This window comes from Carassius auratus, unplaced genomic scaffold (genome assembly GCF_003368295.1).
Source record: "Carassius auratus strain Wakin unplaced genomic scaffold, ASM336829v1 scaf_tig00214826, whole genome shotgun sequence".
In the NCBI taxonomy this organism is placed as follows: Eukaryota; Metazoa; Chordata; class Actinopteri; order Cypriniformes; family Cyprinidae; genus Carassius; species Carassius auratus.
Window position 1 is genome coordinate 544,743 of NW_020527818.1, and position 13,391 is coordinate 558,133.

Consider the following 13,391-nt stretch of genomic DNA (forward strand, 5'->3'; position numbering starts at 1 on the left):
AATAAATATAGACACTTTTATTTTAATAAAATCTTTTTTTTTTCTTTTTTTTTTTTTTTACATTCTTCTCTAAGGAATATATCTTTTTATTCATCTTAACTTTGATAAATCTGTATTAAATATTGTGTAAATCGTATGTCTTGGTTTAAAGGGTAAGTTCACCCAAAAATGAAAAGTTTTCACCATGGGTTAGGTGAATTTCATCATTTTTTCTTTCACCTTCATGTCATTCCAAACCTGTATGACTTTCTTGGTGATATTTTGCATGATGGGAAACCTAATAACATGGTAGCACACTGATTTCCATTGTAATTTATATGATGTTATATGATAGTTTATTTGATGGTAAACTATCCTTTAAAGGTTAGTGAGTGATATATGTGGGGGGGAAAAATCCCAAATGCATCACAGTAACAAATCACATGCACCATGCATCACTAGCATATATCTATCATTAAATAATGTAAAACTAATTTTAAACGTTCTGCTTGAACAATGTATGTGTGTGGCTTCAAATAAATGCTATTGGTTCTAATATTTTGCTATATGCAATATAATGGAGGGAAAAGTGTCCAAATATTTTTGGCCACAACGATAGATAGATAGATAGATAGATAGATAGATAGATAGATAGATAGATAGATAGATAGATAGATAGATAGATAGATAGATAGATAGATAGATAGATAGATAGATAGATAGATTTCACCTGTTTGAGCGTCTGCTGTTGTGCTGCACGTCCAAGTCTGTGGGTCTGTCTCCATATGAGAGCGGAGGAGGAGGAGGAGGATGAAGAGGAGGAGGAGGAGGAGGAGGGGGACAGGTAAAAGCAGCTGGCAGTGAGGAGCTGCTTGTTCGCAGGCCTTTAGGGGGAGTGTTGAGACGCGTGGAGACCGAGACTGGCACCGCGTCTGTGTGAAGGGGGAGAGGCTGGGAAACGACGGGAGCACAAGCGAGGCAGATCTCCACCGTCTGTGGCCCTCTGTCCCCTCGTCCTCGATGCCCGCAAAAAACCCATCGACCCACCGATAACAAGGACACGGAGCGAGCGGAGGACAGCGCGCGCTCGAGACGCCACCGCTGTAGCGCCAGAACCGGAGAGATGTCCACGGTGAGTCAGATCTTTTTCTAGATTGATCAGTCATGTTTTATGTAGGGCTGCTTACTAGTGTGGCTTCTGATAGACAAGCGTTATAAAAGCGTTTGCCTTGTACAGGGTAATTTGGAAGAGGCGGATGCGTGCGTGTGGACGGCTTTAATGCAGCATTAGCTCTGAGTTTTGACATGGCGAATAAGCAACGGCCAAATGCAACACCCCTCTCTCCATTTACACTAGCGATATATTCAAGATTAAACGTCCCAAGGCAGTGCCTGTCTTAGCTCACACTGCTGATGTTGCCCTAAAGGTCGAACGGTCCAGAAAAAAGTGAAATAACGCGGAAAACCGCAGCTGCCGGTCTACATAGATGTCATGCGTGAGGCTTGAGGCATTAGGATTTATGTTCATCTGATAGTTGAGATGTGCGTGTTTGCCTCTGTTAAACAAGGCGACGCAAACTGATGCGTTGGAATGTTCCGCGCGTTATGATCCCTATAACATGTCCACTATGGACCGAGCGGACGTGTGCACGGCCTGTAGTGCGCTATAATTCGGCTCTTTGGCTGAAGGACGGGGCTGTGTAGCCCACACTTAGCGCTCGGGTGTGACACGCTGTGTTGCAAAAGTATCCGCACACTGTTACTGTAACAGCCTCGACACGGTCACTGCTGCGATGTCACACAGACACACACACACTGAACACTGAACGCACACTCAGTGTTATGTAACGAAACATCTCCAAACGGCCTATGGGAGAAATGCTGCATAGTTCTTCTGGCATCTTGAGCAATCGATGAAGCGCTGAAATTCTGCAGCTTGCATATGTTATGCGCGATCGTTGATGTTTATGCACGCGCGTCGATGCTGTCTGGCGTAAACAGGCGTTTTTATTTTCTGTTTTCAAATGGAAGCACAGTTTGATTGATGCAGCCGTCTTCCATGACAGGAAACGGGGATTTAGATTAATAACGAATAGTGTTGAGACTGATGCGACACTGCGATCTCTATGTTTGCGTTGGTTATGTAACATCAGTGCGCGGCTGTTGAAATGTCGTGCAAATGTCCTGGAGGGAAAACAACACGATACGAGCGCCAGCGAGGATGCGCCACGTTACAGATACAACCACACATTTGTGCTGTGCCATTCTTCAGTATGGCCTCAGAATGCATCTGAATATGACTCAGATTAGATTGGTCAGTTAAAATGTGCAGGGGCGGTTCTAGGGGGTGGCCAAGGGGCCAGTGCCCCCTGTCAACTAGCGCCCCCTCCCCCCCATTTGGCCCCCATAAAGTTGGAATTATATCACACCAAACTATTTTGGGTGAAATGCGCAGTTTATCGTATAACCATATACATATATATATATATATATATAAATTCAGAACTCTGGCTGGCACAGAGCCAGAGACACACGCGTTTTTAAAGCACTGCGCATTATAACCGATCACAGACTATTCTGTTGAGTTTATGAATGCAAGGTCCAATCAGAGGCGTTCAGATGAGTCACAGATGAAAACATATCTGGCTAATTCTTTCATCAGAAACAACAGAGTGAAGATGTACTGTATGAATGTAAGTAAGATATTAATCATCACATTGTAAAAAGCTTTAGAGATTATTATTTAATTATATTATATTACTAAATGTTTTTTGCTCTCTTTTTGTACAATGAAAGTGTTACAAGCGAATTAGTAACTTACAATGTTTTTATTAAATTTACATTAAATACAAAGTTAGTCGTATTTAAAAAAATATTTTATGTAATGACTCCCATATCTGGTACTTAAGTCAAAAGACAGATTTTTATGCAAAGTTAATAGATTAGGCTACTTTGCCCATCGCCCATTATAGATCAACTAACATAATCTATACAGGTGCAAAATGCATTTACTTACACATATTTGAGAATCGAGATATTTAGCTCAAAAATGCCCCCGGCACTCCAATACAAAATTATTTGTCAAATAAATGAAACACGAGTTACTTGGTCTAGAACTGCCCCTGAATATGTGTTGTACTGTGCATTAGTGTGTTCGTTTGTCAGAATGAGTGATGGTCGGTTCATGAATGAATCTCTGTTTTGACTTGGAGCTTATCAATGAATCGGTTCTCATGAGTGATTTGTTCATAAATTTGAGTGAATCGTTCCAAAGCAGTTCTCGAGTGAACTGGCTGAATTAGAAATAGTATACTAGCACTATGCTTTCTATTTCCATCATACTTTCAGTGGTGGACAGTAACGGAGTAGCTTTACTTCGTTACTGTACTTAAGTACATTTTTCAAGTATCTGTACTTTACTGGAGTAGTTTTATTTTGAGCAACTTTTACTTTTACTTCACTACATTCCAAAGCATAAAATCGTACTTTTTACTTCACTACATTTCATAAAACATATCGTTACTCCCTATAATATCATGTGCTCCGACACGCAGAAGCGGTGTCTGATTCATCATTAACGAACGGAGTCTTTTCAAAAGAAACTTTTAAATCGGATCGCGAATCGCACCAAACGATTCGTTTACGAATTAGAATGATCCGATTGCAGCTGTTCTGGAGTCTACCACTCACTGATTCAAATGAACCGTTTAGTGCGAGTCACCAGAAGTAAGAACCGGGAGATCTTGTGAGCGCGCGTGCGTCTGACGTTGCTAAAAGTAAGTTATGTCGAAATTTTGGATTAATTATTGTAACTGAAAATCATATTTAGGTCAAAACTGTCAGTTGTTTGGGAACTAAATCCGTTGTAAAGAGAGATCTATTTAAGCCCACTCAAATGCTCGAGTGCAGACGATGCAGACACATAAATTTTAGGTAAAAAAAACAACAACAACAACAACAACAACCTTAAAACAACACAGATTAAATACAATAACTCATGCATGTTCAAATTCACCGCTGCCGTAATGTTAACAGTTTTATTAAAATGTCCTATGTGACGTCTGTTTTTATATTGTTTATCGAAAGTAACGTTATACATATGTATATTGTTTGGATTAACTAGACGAGTACACAGACATGAATGTTCATCGTACTGAAAATAAGTAAATATTGTTAGCTGATGCTAACTGTCTAGCTAACAAGCTTGTTGGTGCTAAGTTGATGTAATTTTTATAAATGTCCAAATATTTTTATTCAGCCACATATATATATATATATATATATATATATATATATATATATATATATATATATATATATATATATATAGATAGATAGATAGATAGATAGATAGATAGATAGATTACATCTGGTTAGAAAAGAAAGGATGTGATGTTCAGAACATGGTAACTACAGTAATTATCAGTGGGAAGAGATGCACCCTGTTTGGCCAGGGGTGTTTTTAAACCACAGACAAGATTTGAGAAGGAAAAAATCATTATGAAATTTTTTTATTATTTTTTTCCTTAAAATGTTCTTCCTAACTTCAGGCCTTATTATCATGTCATATATACAGTACAGACCAAAAGTTTGGACACACCTTCTCATTCAAAGAGTTTTCTTTATTTTCATGACTATTAAAATTGTAGATTCACACTGAAGGCATCGAAACTATGAATTAACACATGTGGAATTATATACATAACAAAAAAGTGTGAAACAACTGAAAATGTCATATTGTAGGTTTTTCAAAGTAGCTGTAATGATGACTGACTCGACATGGGATCCATTTGCAAGCTTTTATTAGAACACTCGTAGTCGTACAGGCGAAGGGTCAGGATCAGCAAACACAGTATAGTAGAGATATCAGAATCGTAGTCAATACCAAGCAGTGGGTCGGGGTAACCAGCAAGTATCACAGTCCGTATTACAATCTGGGTTCAAAGGTAGGCAGCAAAGGTTCTAGGATCGATAATCATCAAGGGTTGGCAACTGGGATAGCAAGACAGGGTATAACGCTCAGAAATGTTAGCCGTGGCAGAAACAAGACTTCGCAATGAGGTGACGCCAAGGTCTGGCTTATATGGCAGTCTCTGATATGGAACACCTGGCCGGTGATCAGTCCAAGGTACGGGGCTGTTGGGTAATGTAGTGCGTATCAGTGTAAGTGAGTGTTTGGATGCCTGTAGGTGTCAGTATTCGGGCGATGGTGCCCTCTGCTGGCCTCTGGAGGGACTCACGGGGTTCGTACTCGTGACAGAGCCCCCTCCCTGCGAACGCCTCCTGGCGTGAGGTGGAGGGCGACGTCGGGGTCTTCCTCGAGGTCGAGGGGCCGGTTTCTCTGGATGTTCTCTATGGAAATCCGTGGTTAAGTTGGGGTCAAGAATGTCCTCGGCATTGACCCAGGAATGTTCCTCTGGACCGTACCCCTCCCAGTCAACCAAGTATTGGAGAACTCGTCCCCGACGTCTTGAATCAAGCAGCTCTCGCACCTGATAGGTCTCCTCGCTCTCCACCTGAACCGGTTGGGGACTCTGCTCACGGGACCTCCCCTCACCCTCCTCCTCAGGGGCAGCAGCGGGCTTGAGCAGTGACATGTGGAAAGTGGGAGAAATACGATATGTGTCAGGCAAAGCAAGGCGGAATGACACAGGAGTGATTTGTTGTGTGATTTTGAATGGACCCACGTACCTAGGACTTAGCTTTCGGCATGGCAATCTCATCCGAAGGTCTCTGGTGGACAGCCAGACCCATTGACCCGGTTGGTAGGTGTGTCCAGGGCGTCGACGACGGTCGGCCTGTTCCTTCAGGCGCCGTACAGCTTGTTGAAGATGTACATGGGCCTGATTCCATGTGTCCTCGCTTCGTTGAAGCCAATCAGTAACAGCGGGAACATTGGTGGGTTCACCTGACCAGGGGAACATGGGTGGTTGGTACCCTAGAACGCATTTGAAGGGGGTGATTCCAGTGGAAGGCTTGATCAGGGAATTCTGAGCATATTCGGCCCATAGGAGAAAACGAGACCAGTCCTCTTGATGGGAGCTGCAGTAGGAGCGAAGGAACCGAGTGAGCTCCTGGTTGAGGCGTTCCACTTGACCATTGGCTTCGGGGTGATAGCCAGACGTGAGACTTACGTTGACCCCTAGGGCTTGAAAGAAATCCTTCCATAAACGAGAGGTGAACTGAGGACCTCTATCCGAAACGATGTCGTCAGGTATGCCGTAAAACCTGAACACCCAATTACACAGGAGTTCGGCGGTCTGAAGAGCAGTAGGGAGTTTGGGTAGAGGTATGAGGCGACAAGCCTTGGAGAATCGATCGATGATCGTGAGTATGACCGTGTTACCCTGGGATAGGGGTAAGTCTGTGATGAAGTCTATGGCAAGGTGTGACCAGGGTCGTTGAGGGATAGGAAGAGGTTGAAGGAGTCCAGCTGGCAGTTGACGAGGGGTTTTGTGCATGTTACACGTCTGACAGTTCTGAATGAATTTAATGGTGTCGGGGTTAATGGTCTCCCACCAGAAGCGGTTCTTGAGGAGATGGAGTGTGGCTGTGATGCCGGGGTGACCGGAGGCAGGAAGACAGTGAATATGACTCAGGACCTGATCACGGTGAGGGGCAGGTACGTAGGTTTTATCCGGTGGACAGGCGGCTGGTGGTGCTTCTTGTGAATTGTGTTGTTCAATAAGAGTCATGATATCCCACTGGATGGGAGCAACCACCACATGGAAGGGCAATATGCGTTCGGGGACTGAGATGGAAGGGTCGTCATCATGGATACGTGACAAAGCATCGGCTTTAGTATTCTTGGAACCTGGGCGATAAGTGACATTGAACTGGAACCGGGAGAAGAACAAGGACCATCTGGCTTGGCGTGGGTTGAGTCTCTTGGCGGAGCGTAGGTATTCCAGATTTTTATGATCAGTAAAGACGGTGAAAGGATGAATAGCCCCTTCGAGCCAATGTCTCCACTCTTCAAACGCTGCTTTCATGGCTAACAGTTCTCTATCACCCACATCATAATTCCTCTCCGCTGGGTTGAGCTTGCGTGAGTAGAAAGCACAGGGATGAAGTCTCTCCTGAGGGCCTGGTCGTTGTGAGAGAACGGCCCCAATGCCAGTATTGGAAGCGTCAACTTCGACTAAGAAGGGAAGAGAGGGGTCAGGGTGATGCAGGATAGGAGCGGTGACAAAGCGTTCCTTTAATTCCTTAAAGGCTTGACGGGAGGCTTCGGCCCAGGTGAGACGATGGATACCTCTTTTGATCATGGAAGTGAGAGGACTGACGACTGTACTGAAATTTCTGATAAAGCGTCTGTAGAAGTTGGCGAATCCCAGGAACCGTTGTAGCTCCTTGAGAGTCTGAGGCTCTGGCCACCTGAGTACAGCAGAGACCTTACTGTCGTCCATAGCAACTCCCCCCGGACTGATGACATAACCCAGGAAGGTAGTGGATGTGGTGTGAAACTCACATTTCTCGGCTTTGGCGTACAGTTGATGTTCGATGAGGCGCTGTAGCACAGTTCTGACGTGTTGAATATGATCCTGTAGGGTGTTGGAGTAGATGAGAATATCGTCAATGTAGACCACAACAAACTTGTTCAGCATGTCCCTGAAGACATCATTAATGAACGCCTGGAAGATGGACGGACTATTGACCAGTCCAAACGGCATAACCCGGTATTCATAGTGACCGTTGGTTGTAGAAAAGGCCGTCTTCCACTCGTCACCCTCTCTGATGCGAATCAGGTTGTAGGCACAGCGTAAGTCAAGCTTGGTGTAGTATTGAGCTGTGCGAAGTTGTTCTAATGCAGCTGGAACCAGAGGAAGGGGATAACGGTACTTCACCGTGATCTCGTTGAGACCACGGTAATCAATGCAGGGTCTTAAACTGCCGTCCTTCTTTTTGACGAAGAAGAAACCAGCGGATGCAGGGGAAGTGGAAGGACGTATGAAGCCTTTCTCCAACTCCTCCTTGATGTATTTAGTCATGGCTTCGGTCTCTGGGAGTGACAGTGGGAACACACGACCCTTGGGTGGATTGTGACCTGGTAGAAGATCAACAGCACAGTCATGGGGTCGATGAGGTGGTAAGGTGTTTGCTTGGGTTTTGCTGAAAGCTGCCTTGAGGTCGTGATATTCCGCTGGTAGGTTGGGAGCCTCGAATGACTCCTTGTTAATCGCCAACGAGCGCACTGGAAGAGGAGAAACGGTAGACAGGCATTTTGTTTGACATTTAGTACTCCACTTTAATATCTGACCTTCCCTCCATGATACTAGCGGATCGTGCAGTCTCAGCCATGGTAGTCCCAAAATTATGGGTGTATTAGACGTGGGCAGAACGTAGAACTGAATGACCTCCTGGTGCAGTAAACCGGCTGTGACGGATAGACTTTGTGTAAGGTGAGTGATGATACCAGTTCCCAGTGGACGACCATCTATGGTAGCTACAGACAGAGAGTTAGCACAGGGTATTAATGATACGTTGTTTGTTCTTGCAAACTCAGCTGACATGAAATTCCCAGCCGCTCCAGAGTCCAGTAAAGCGAATGTGGTCACTTGAACGTTGTTAATGGTCAGCTTCAGGGGTACAAACACACTGTTTACTGGATGGAGAGAGTGTAAGGATTCACTCACCAATTTGGATGAGACAGATGAAGGACGTGAAGGACAGTTGACTCGTTGATGACCAGGGGATCCGCAATACAGACATAGACGATTTGCCAAGCGGCGATTCTTCTCCTCAGATGAGAGATGATAGGTATTAACTTGCATGGGTTCAGAGTCCTCGACAGACTGAGCTGCTTTAATGACAGTACTGACATGAGAGCGAGGTTTACGTGAACGCTGCAGATTGTCAATTGCTATCGTCAACTCGATGAAATCGTTCAAACTTCTCCCCTCATCTCGACATGCTAGTTCAGTTTGTAATTCATGACTTAAACCCTTTCGAAACAGAACTTTTAAGGTGTCACTCACCCAGGTCGTTTGTGCTGCCAATGTGCGGAAGTTCATAGCATACTCAGCAGCTGAAGATTTCCCCTGAGAGAGCTCTAGCAAGCGTTCGCCAGCACTCTTTCCCTCCTTGGGATGATCGAAAACCTCACGGAAGCGTGTGAGGAAATCATTGAAGGAGGAGAAGGACGATCCATCCGTGCGCCATACAGCGGTAATCCAGTCAAGAGCCCTTCCGGTTAACAACGAGCAAACAAAGGCAACCTTACTGTTGTTAGTGGAATAGAGCATGGGTTGTTGTTCCACAAACAGCGAACATTGTAGTAAGAAGCCTTTACATTTGTTAGGGTCACCGTCGAATCTCTCAGGAAAAGCCAGTCGTGGGTTAATCTGAGAGGGCGTGGGAACCGCATGTGCAATGGCGGCCGCTTGTGGCGCGGGTGTCGTGACAACAGGACTATGGAGATTCTGAATAGCCTTCACCAATTCCTCCGTGACGGCGGTAAGATGATTTAACTGTTGCTGATTAGCAGCGATCTGACTTGCCTGAGCTGCCAGGTTGGTGCAGAGATGTTCATGGGCTGCTGGATCTTGTCCAGGCGAAGTCTTCTGTAATGATGACTGACTCGACATGGGATCCATTTGCAAGCTTTTATTAGAACACTCGTAGTCGTACAGGCGAAGGGTCAGGATCAGCAAACACAGTATAGTAGAGATATCAGAATCGTAGTCAATACCAAGCAGTGGGTCGGGGTAACCAGCAAGTATCACAGTCCGTATTACAATCTGGGTTCAAAGGTAGGCAGCAAAGGTTCTAGGATCGATAATCATCAAGGGTTGGCAACTGGGATAGCAAGACAGGGTATAACGCTCAGAAATGTTAGCCGTGGCAGAAACAAGACTTCGCAATGAGGTGACGCCAAGGTCTGGCTTATATGGCAGTCTCTGATATGGAACACCTGGCCGGTGATCAGTCCAAGGTACGGGGCTGTTGGGTAATGTAGTGCGTATCAGTGTAAGTGAGTGTTTGGATGCCTGTAGGTGTCAGTATTCGGGCGATGGTGCCCTCTGCTGGCCTCTGGAGGGACTCACGGGGTTCGTACTCGTGACAGTAGCCACCTTTTGCTTTGATTACTGCTTTGCACACTCTTGGCTTTCTCTTGATGAGCTTCAAGAGGTAGTCACCTGAAGTGGTCTTCAACAGTCTTGAAGGAGTTCCCTGGAGATGCTTAGCACTTGTTGGCCCTTTTGCCTTCTGTCTGCGGTCCAGCTCACCCCTAAACCATCTGGATTGGGTTCAGGTCCAGTGACTGTGGAGGCCAGGTCATCTGGCGCAGCACCCCATCACTCTCCTTCTTGGTCAAATAGACCTTGATGCCTTCAGTGTGACTCTACAATTTTCATAGTCATGAAAATAAAGAAAACTCTTTCAATGAGGAGGTGTGTCCAAACTTTTGGTCTGTGCTGTAACTTTGATGTTCTGTAAAACAACTAACTTTAAAATACTTTTTTCTTACTGGTGAAAATCAGATGGTCATCTCTGTTTTCTCTCGGCTAAATCACAGTGTAAGCTTCACAGTGAGCATTACTCTCATCAGCGTAGTCCATATCAACAACAAAAATATATTTTGACTCCATATAGTGGTTATTTTGGAAAAAATCCCAGGTATTTTGAGCAGTAGGATTATAAAAAAATGTGCTAATATAAAATTAAATTAAGTAGCCTATGTAAAATTGCAAACATCTATCTTTCAGTACTTTTTTACTTAAGTACATAAAAAATTTAGTACTTTTGTACTTTCACTTGAGTAAAATTGAAAAAGGAGTACTTTTACTTTTACTGGAGTAATATTTTACCATATGTATCTGTACTTTTACTCAAGTACTTGATTTGTGTACTTCGTCCACACTTTATTGTCCAGATCCATTGTGGTATAAAGTAAGTTACTTTAATGGACCCTTATCTTATTTCTGGTTTTCTCAGAAGTGGATGTGGTAACTGGAATAATTTAGCTGTAAATAGAAAATACAACACATGAGCAATTTTATTTGCATTCCCATTTACTCCAATAGCAAAAGGAAAATTATCTAAGACTATGAAATATTGAACAGATTGTTTGTACTGCTCAGAAGAGAGAAAGATGTCAACTTTGCTGTCACTGCCTCAGCTGTTAGAAACACCAGTTTAGTAAATGTACATACAAATTTAGAAAATGCCAGATTTACAATTTTGTTAACAGTGGAAATGCATTGAACAATGTACATAGCCATAATAGGCATAAATGCTACTCGAAACGGGTTTATTAATTGGTTGTCAGTTTTATCAACAAGCATATTAAAATAGCCAAATTTATTAAGAGTAATTATTATTGTTAAAAAGTGCAATAATGACAGACGTACATTCATTTTACCATTGTATAATGTAAATGTAAATGTCATTTAGCTACACTGTGTTATAAGCTGCAATAAAGTAAACTAGGATACATGACATTATAAGAAACACGTATCAATAAAACGTGAAATAAAAACCAAAGTTAACATCAGTGTGTTTATATTTGTCTTTACTGGAATGTTTTAGACTATTTCATATGTCATGCTAGGATGTCAGGGACTTGTTCATAATGTAAAGAACCACTGAATCCTTTTTGAGTCTAATAGAAATGAACTGTTCAGAAGAGCAGATTCAATGAGTCAAACTTCACCTCAGTCAAAATACCCGATACATGAATGTGTTCTGAATGTGACAAAAATAAACAAATTCCTGTTTCTCCATCAGTACTGTTCAGCATCACCAGCTGGTCCAGATACTGTATGTGAGACAAATATTCTCTATTTGCTGCTAAGACTGAACGATTGAGAGCTGGTGGATCCATTTAAGATGAACACTTCTTACCTCTGATAATCTGTCATTGTCTGATTAGACAGGATTATAATGGGACTGTTGTTTTCAGATTAAACAAACAGTTACCATTGATAGAAAGTGGCATATCCTGCAATATGGCATGTCCTCTAAATGTAATATGCAATACTAAAAAAAAATATTTGGAACAATTAGGCAGCATGGATTAATGCAAAGTCATATATTAATGTTAAGCAGTCATTTATACAGCATTGCTCTGGACCACTGTAATTACTTGGAAATGCTTGTCCAATGCAAATCAAGTGTTCCAAAGAGCTTATACTTTTTATATGCATTGTTGGAGTCAATAAAGCTTTATTTGCATGATTCTTAATATTTAGAATATCAAGAAAGCATATAATGTGCGCAGAGTACATAAAATACACAAAACAATCAATAGGGTTAAAAAATGAATAGGAATTAAAAGAAAGGGACTCTAGATTTAAATGAACCTGCGCTATGTAAATGTTGTGCTGATTGTGATTTTTGTTTGTGTTTTACAAGTATATTGAAAATAATATATTTTGATGATTACAATGTACTATTTAAAGGCATATATCTCACAATGTCCTCATTTTGAACTGATGGTGATGTCTTGACTCTGTTTCTCGTTCATCTCCTGTCGACTCTTTAGTAGAATCTCTAGTCCTTCCAGCTTTGTGACTCACTGACGACTCACTAAATCAAATTTTTGACTATATGAAAGCATGCATTGCCCTCTACTAAATTTGCGGAGTTAAACCTTTCATTTCATTAGATGGATCGATTATGTTTATGTGTTTTATTCATCTTACATTGTTTCTATTTATGGTTTATTGTCAACAGATCCAGACGTTATGAAGATACAGTGGAACAAAGTAACAGATCCTCAGATCCATCAGGCCACTCTTCAGTAACTAAACAAAACTGGACTGATCACCATCACTCACTTATAAGAACTCTACATTTTTTCTTTCGCTCATCCACCGCTCTAAATGAGTGTCTTGGACGGCAAGATCAGGGGTGGGCCGCATACCAGATCCCACACAGGTAAAGGAATCCACAAAATATGCATCATTTCATCCATGCATTCTGCTATGTGCATGAGTCAGTGATGCCATTTGTTAATTTTTAATTAAAAATACATTAAAATTGCGGTTCATATGCTGGGGTAAGATTTTTTAAATATTTAGTAGTGTAATATTTTACAATTTGAAATAGATGTTTTCTATTTGAGTATAATTTAAATTGTAATTTATTCATGTGATATTGAATTTTCAGCATGATTACTTCATTTTTCAGTGTCTAATATGCTGATTTTCTGCTCACTGTTGTGAAGTCAGTAGCAATATTTTGAAATCAATATGGAATTGAATAGGTAACCAGTGTAGAGATGATAAAATTTTTTTTTTTTGACCTGGTAAGAACTCTAGCAGCTGCCTTTTGGACTAACTGTAGCTTGTTTATTGAAGATTCAGGACAACCAGCTAGTTCAGAGTGCATTACAGTAATCTAGTCGAGAGGTCATGAATGCATGAACTGGCTTTTCTGGTTCAGAAATATAGCGTGTTCCAAAGCAT

The 13,391-nt window shown here is 42.2% G+C and overlaps 1 protein-coding gene across 2 annotated transcripts in view; it reads left to right on the forward strand.

Moving 5' to 3' along the window:
- Positions 1-769: 769 nt before the first annotated feature.
- LOC113093005 (adenylate cyclase type 6-like) overlaps positions 770-13,391 on the forward strand; it is a 60,836-nt gene continuing 48,214 nt past the window's right edge. Inside the window, exons 1-2 of one of the 2 annotated variants that reach the window (XM_026258827.1) lie at positions 770-1,111; positions 12,658-12,861. The gene's annotated coding sequence lies outside the window, so the exon portion shown is untranslated. Of the gene's footprint in view, positions 1,112-2,660; positions 2,673-12,657; positions 12,862-13,391 lie in introns of those variants that run through there. The other variant, XM_026258829.1, reaches the window with a different exon arrangement.